Raw genomic sequence first — 6758 nt, 5'->3', positions numbered from 1 at the left:
TTTTAGTTTTTGTAATCTTTGTTTTAATGGGATCATATGGCGTGAATTTGTTTTTCTGTGTCTTTGGTGTGTTATAAATTGCCCAGGGACAGATTATGACTTCAAAGGGCCCTGAGGCCATTTACGTCCAAGGCCCCCCCCCCACCATTCTTCCGTTCTTTCTCTGAACTGTGCATTTACAGTTATAGAAAGTGAAAGTTAAGATGATAACTTTCTGCGTCAAATGCCTGCGCTAAAAATAATCTGTATAGGTTTATAGAGGTCTTCACTTTTCTCAAGAGAGAAGAGGATGTCCCTCTGTTGCCATCAACATAAAAGCTTCCAAATGCTCCTGTAAGAGGTTGCGTTTGAGTCTGGTTTTGTGAAATGAATCAATTTGTTCCTTAGTTTCTTTACTTTCATCCACTGTGTATGTTCTTCTTCTTCACTCTCTCCTATTCTTGCTTGTAACGTATTCTTTCCTCTATCATATGTTTTATCTTCTACTCTGTCTTCCTTCTCTTCTTGCTCCTGTCTACTCTCATCATTTCTTCTCCGCTTTCTTTTTCACATTTTTCTCCTATACCTCAAGCCCTGTCTCCTCTCCACTCTCCTCTTATGTGGACCCACTAGGCTTAGCCTGGGAATCAACATCGGAGATGTCGAAAATGCACACAAACAAAAAATATTTCAAATTCTGCACCATAAAGAAAAGATGTGATCCAGGGTGCAGACAAAAGTATCAAATTCATATTTATAATGGCAAAGAATTGAAGTATTATATTGTTTTTAAATATTTGACAAGTGAGCAGTAAAGAAAAATGACGAATGCACCATATGGAATAATCACAAATCGAACATTTTAGGAACTGGAAAGCTTGTTGTGGAACGGACTTCACTTAGGGGATCTTGAATAGGTTTTTGAGCTCATAATTGTAACGGGGGTTCAGACTCAAGAAACAGACAGGTTAGAATCAAACATACCGGTTTATTGTTGAGCAGCTATAGTAGATGAACAGATAATGCCAGAGATAATGCCTTGAACTGATATCAGAGATCGGATGCAGGTAGGTAATAATCGGAAACACAGAAACACGGAAACACGGAAACACCATGAGGAGACGAAGGAACTGAAGAATCTTGGAGTAGAGTCCTTTTCCACATTGGAGACCAGACAATAAACGCCTCGTGTAACAACAACGGGGCAAATCTACGTCACTTCGTGACATGATTTGAGTAACACCACCCAAATCTAAACGTAAGTAAGGTTGGTGTTCCTGTCAGTACAGTTGCTCTGGAACCTGATGTTCCAAATATGGTAAGAGGCGTTACATTCCCGTCACATGCTTGCAGTATTCAACCAATCACTACGCACTAGTGAACCGGCCAATCATAGCACACCTCGCGTTTCAGAGCGATGAGCTTTGTAAAATATCAGCGCGTTTCAGAGAGGCGGAGCAAATAGGAGATACAAACATGCAAGGTATGTTTTGTTCAACCACCAATGAACTATATACAGTTTTACCCAGTTATATACATACCAAAACAACTTATGTAGGCATCAATTTCATTACCGTAGCTTTTATCAAATATAAATTACACTCCATTTTGGTTAAATGGATCCGAAACAATGCATATATTTAATGTATTTTACATTTACAACTATTTTAGGTGGAACTATCTCCTTTTAATAAATTCTGGGACATGTAAAGTAAAAAAGCCCAGAGTCTTAATGGAGTATTTTTAATGAGATAATTAAAATTTTCATACTTTGTTTAACTTGTAGTTATGGTAAGACTTCACAGAAATTTTACTTTGTGTGCATTTTATTCTCACAAATTAAGGGTGACAGCGGCGGTCCTCTCATTTGCAAAGCAGAAAACAAGTTTTTTCTTCAAGGAGTGACATCATGGGGTCTTGGTTGTGCTGATGCTAAGAAACCTGGAGTGTACGTCCAAGTCTCTAAGTTTATCAACTTTATTGAACAAACCATGAAAGAAAAATCTTAAATCTAGTTTTCCTGTAGCTCAGTGGTAAGATCATGGCACAAGCAATGCCAAGGTCATGGCTTCGATCCCATGGGATTGCACATAGTCAGAAACAAAAGTATAATATGATGCAATGCAAGGTACGTCTGCCAAATGCATATATGCAAATCTTGAACACAAATGTATAATGGGATATAGAATTTAAATGTACAACTTCTCTATAGAATAAAATTAGTGTTATACAAATGCAGTTTTAAAGTTACTGCTCATGTTCTGTGTATCGCTGCCGTCCTTTTGAAACCTCGTATCTCCACTTTTAATGATTTACATTTTTAGCCATAAATCATAAGTCTTGGGTTTTTTAAGAATCTAGCCAGTAAAAAGTGCTCGTCAACTGTGACAAGTATGTAATCGTTTAATTGTTGAATCGATCCAGTCAGATAAGTTTCCTGCTGTTCTTCCCTTTTCATATCAGATAGTAGACGTCTAAGTCTGCTGGATAGTAAAATCTATCATTTATGGCATCACGATAACAAAGTTGAAACAAACTACGGGATCATTTTCGGATGAAATACCAAGATAGTATATCTATGCGCTGAGCTGCATTCTGTTTTGATTTCTTTCGGCAGATATTGCACTCCAGTTTATAGTGAAACTGCTGAAAAAGAGGTTTATATGTAAAATTATTCTTACCTGTAGCTTTCCTGTAGCTCAGTGGCTAGAGAATGGCGCTAGCAATACCAAGATCATGGGTTCGATCCCAGGGATTACACAAATGTAAAATATCACGCAATATAAGTCGCTTTGGAAGAAAGACATTAGTTTGCGTAAATGTAGATACATGGTTCATAAAGTCAAGGGCAAATCAAGCAACTTTAAAAGATTAATGACAAGTATGTCTCCACAATACAACTGAACTCAATAAAACGTAATGTAAACACAAAACTGAAACAAAACTCAGCCATAGATTATCTTTTTGCAAATTAAACCTCAAAGTATGTGAATCTACTGTTCAATCCTAATTCACTTCAATAATATTTAAAGTGCTTAGATTCACTCCGCAAACAAACAGCTTAAAGTTACGTAAGACACAAATGTCTAATTCTGATAAATCACATGATCAGTAACAGTAATGCTGGTTCAAAATATATTGATCAACAAACAGCACACAGTTCATGTCCTCTATTAAACAATGATTGATAGAAAAGTAACTAGTCTATCAGATCCACACTCTTGATAACATCATATTGAGCAACTATAGACTGATATCAAATCTTCCTTTTATTGGTAAGATTATTGAATATGTTGTTTTTATTCAGCTACTGAACTTAAGATCATATCAAATGGATATCTGGATAAATTTCAATTTGGTTTCCAGCTGCATAACAACACAGAGACAGCGCTCATAAAGACAATAAGTGATATTCGCCTAAATTCTGATTCTGGCAAAATTCAACTGTGCTGAAATAGTGGGATAATAAAACCTAGTCCTATTAACTGAATCGGGGTCAGCCTTTCTGGGACAGTTCTGCAAAATAAGATGGAACGGACAGTTGTCAGGTTAGAAACACGCAGTTGTCGAAAATACGCAAATCTGGTTGAAAAATCTTACTGAAACATCATCCCTAACAAATGTTGGTTATGCATATTTAGTGCCCCATGTAGTGACAGCTGCTGGCCTCTCGTAGTTAAAGCACAGAACAAGTTTGTTCTTCACAGAGTACAAAAGGAGTATTGATTGTACTAAAGCCCTGAAAAACCTGGAGGTACGTCTGTATCCTTAAATTTGGATTGAGGAAAGCATGAAAGAAAACTCTGGAGCACATTTCCAACATGGGATTGATCGTTTTCTTGCCATTTAAACACTGTAACCTTACAACTAAGTTTTCAAAACACATCCACTTTGCCATGTCTTAATTGACAGTGTTTGATAAAGGATTTTCGTATCCTTGGTTGTTTTAGAAGTTGCTTTTAAACAACAAATGAACATTTTGAAAAATATTTTTTAAAGCTTCATTTGAAAGAACTGTAATGACATTCATTTGATACAAAAAACAGGTATTTTATTTAGTTGTAATACTGCTCAACAAAAGGAAGGAACGAGGCAGGAACCGGCGAACATTCAAATAAAGTTTTAATAAAATAAACAAAACAAAAAAGGAAATAAAAGGCCGACAGCCACCTCACTGTCGACTACCGGCCACAAGAACATTAATACAAACTTAAAACCTGTCCGGGCCCGATCCTCTCTTGCCGGCAGTCCTGTCGATTCCTCCTTTTATGCTCCCGAACTTACGGTGGCCGGAAAGTGCAAAACAACATTACGAAGTTTGAAACACTTTTACGAAGCTCGAGACAAATTTACATTTTGGAAAACATTTTTACCTATCATAAAACCCCACTACATGGGAAAACCACGAACTCCTCCACGGTAGATGCGGGACCGGTGCGTGCACAGCTGATTTCCACTATCACTAACGCCACCGGCCCCGTCCCACCTTCCTCACTACATTGGTCCTTTTCTTTTCTCAGCTAAGCCTTCTAAAGATTATTTTTATTATTTGCCCATTTATGTTATTCTTCATATAAGTGTATACTAAAGGAATGAATTGTGTTTAACATTTATGAATAATGATGCTCATTTTATCTGGATGTGAATAAGATGATGAATTATTTTCCCTCTAGTTTACCTCATGGACTACACTGAAAGTGCAGGTAAGATGATGTTTGAAGAAGTTTTACTGAAATCATTTACAGTATGTCCATTCACATGGTTTCAATTACTTATCTAATCCAGTACTTCATTAACATTTAAGAAATAGAGTTAATGGTAGAATTCTAGTCATAGAGCAGTGTTGTGGTTCTTTTTAAAAATATGAAGAAACACTCTTAAAACTGTTGGTACTATTGCCAAAGGAGTCTTTTAGCCATTTTTGGCTGAAATGTTCCATAAAGAACCTTCACATCTTAAAAACATTATAGTTTAATTATAATATATCATTATATGACATCATTGTGAAGTAGTGGAGTCTATTGTGAAAAATATATTTATGTAAACCTAAAATAATTGCGTCAGTAGAAAAGAAATACTAACTCAAACTTATTTACTGTAAATGAAGTAATTCTATTTAATGAAGTTGACATTAAAATGCTGATTACCAATGTTTTTTTCCATGAATCTGCTATGTTGGAAAAAGAAAATATTCCATTCCATTCCATTTTCTACCGCTTATCCGAACTACCTCGGGTCACGGGGAGCCTGTGCCTATCTCAGGAGTCATCGGGCATCAAGGCAAAAGAAAATGTTATTAAAGAAAATTATAAATCAATATACACATTTTTAAAGAAGCATATTCAAGACTATGAATTGGGAGTGAATCATTTTTTGGTCTTGTTTTCTCATGATTATGACTTAAATGTTTTTCGATTGCAAAATTGATGTTTCTGGATTTTGCATTCAAATGAATACATTTTTTTGTTAACTCTCAGACATTATTGTATAACCAGGAATAATCTGAAGTAGCGTTGTTGTCAAAAATATAAGTTAAACATGCAATAAGTCCCATCTCATACTCTTGAATATGATCTTGTATACATGCAGAAGATTGTATGCATAGCAGAGGAGACGACTACAGAGGCAACATCTCCATCACTGAGAGTGGATTCACCTGCCAACGCTGGGACTCTGATCCACTAAATGTCTTCAATCAGTCATTGTGAGAAACTAGCATAAACTTGCTGTACATAAATGAAATACCACTTAGTACAGGTAAACAAAATGTGTTTTGTATATATCCTGAGGAGAAGTTGGAAAAGAACTATTGCAGGAACCCTGATGGAGAGCTCAGACCCTTGTGTTAACCTTATACCACAGATCCATCGAAACGCTGGGAGTTCTGCTCTATTTCTCGATGCAGTAAGATTCACTCCTGTCAGAAATCACTGTCAAATATTCAGTACATCAGTTATCGATCATGTTTTTCTAATAAGAACAATTCAACTTCATTTTTTTTATAAAGCACTGTTCACAATTGTCAATGTTGCAAAGCAGCTTAACATCCATCCATCCATCCATCCATTTTCTACCGCTTATCCGAACTACCTCGGGTCACGGGGAGCCTGCGCCTATCTCAGGAGTCTTCGGGCATCAAGGCAGGATACACCCTGGATGGAGTGCCAACCCATCGCAGGGCACACACACTCACTCATTCACTCACGCACTCACACCCTACGGACAATTTTTCCAGAGATGCCAATCAACCTACCATGCATGTCTTTGGACCAGGGGAGGAAACCGGAGTACCCGGAGGAAACCCCTGAGGCACGGGGAGAACATGCAAACTCCACACACACAAGTCGGAAGCGGGAATCGAACCCCCAACCTTGGAGGTGTGAGGCGAACGTGCTAACCACTAAGCCACCGTGCCCCCCTGCAGCTTAACATACATCACAAAAAACACTCTTTTAAAAAAAATAATAAAAATAATACTGGGGCGGAAATTAAATAGAACCTATTGTAACAAGACACATGGTTTGATTGCATGTTGCAATGTAGATTGCTCTATGCAATGTAGACTGATGTCAGGGGATTGCCAGAACCTATAAACTATTCAATCTAAAAATCCTTAATTTAGTTAGATTATTATTTTTAATATTGTTATCAGGACTAGGAGTCTAGAATTACAATATACCAGAACAATTTGCAGTAATTCCAAAACATGCGGAAAGAACACATTTGTTTAAATGTGTTAACGTTCATGTGTTTTGTTATACGCAAGTAATATATATTTA

The sequence above is a fragment of the Triplophysa dalaica genome, chromosome 13 (assembly GCF_015846415.1).
Source record: "Triplophysa dalaica isolate WHDGS20190420 chromosome 13, ASM1584641v1, whole genome shotgun sequence".
NCBI lineage: Eukaryota > Metazoa > Chordata > Actinopteri > Cypriniformes > Nemacheilidae > Triplophysa > Triplophysa dalaica.
The sequence above is the reverse complement of the archived record's forward strand: the minus strand, read 5'-3'. Positions refer to the sequence as shown.